Genomic DNA, 722 nt, shown 5'->3' with positions numbered 1-722 from the left:
GCCGCCGGGCCCCTCCGCGCTGGTCCCCCCGCGCCATCCAGCCGCCGCCGCCCCCCCTCGCCTCACGCCGCCTCCATGCACACGCACACCCCTGGGCCGGGCGAGGAAACCCTCGCCCAACATGAGGCGCCCGCCCGCCTTCCAACCTCGCCGGCCCCATTCAAGCTTCCCGCCAAGCGGCGGCAGCTGCGCTGCTTCCATGCACACGCACACCCCTGGGCCGGGCGAGGAAACCCTCGCCCAACATGAGGCGCCCGCCCGCCTTCCAACCTCGCCGGCCCCATTCAAGCTTCCCGCCAAGCGGCGGCAGCTGCGCTGCTCACTGAGCAACAGGAGCTGAGGCGGGCTGGTGGGCGCGTTACCGCCCTGTTATGTTGCACCCAGACCCAACCGATCGCTGCCGCCTCCTGCAAAAGTTAAGGGCTGCCCACGGTTACCCCAAAATAACTTCAACCAAGTATTTTTCCCCATGTGGAAGACGGATGTAGTCAGTGAGGGTAAACTGAGGAAGAAAATATGAAAGAAAAGCTAAAAACGTTGCACAAGCAGCAAAGCTTGAGTTGTGCTGAAACTCGACAGTCTATTAGCAATTGGGTATGGTTTTGAACCTGCGCTGTACACGGTGCTCCGACTCAAATCAGCAAAATTCACTGTGGTCGTTTTACCTACACACTTATCCTAATCATCGCATCAATGAAATTCTCATGCACCTTCATTCACCA

The 722-nt window shown here is 59.6% G+C and overlaps 1 protein-coding gene across 1 annotated transcript in view; it reads right to left on the bottom strand.

Moving 5' to 3' along the window:
- The window catches only part of LSM5 (LSM5 homolog, U6 small nuclear RNA and mRNA degradation associated), a 25,796-nt gene extending 25,441 nt beyond the window's left edge, over window positions 1–355 (bottom strand). Inside the window, exon 1 of the mRNA XM_009273479.2 lies at window positions 324–355. The gene's annotated coding sequence lies outside the window, so the exon portion shown is untranslated. The remainder of the gene's footprint in view (window positions 1–323) is intronic.
- Window positions 356–722: the final 367 nt, after the last annotated feature.

Source organism: Aptenodytes forsteri, unplaced genomic scaffold (assembly GCF_000699145.1).
Source record: "Aptenodytes forsteri isolate BGI_AS27 unplaced genomic scaffold, ASM69914v1 Scaffold270, whole genome shotgun sequence".
Taxonomy (NCBI): Eukaryota; Metazoa; Chordata; class Aves; order Sphenisciformes; family Spheniscidae; genus Aptenodytes; species Aptenodytes forsteri.
This window is presented reverse-complemented; position numbering and strand designations above follow the sequence as displayed.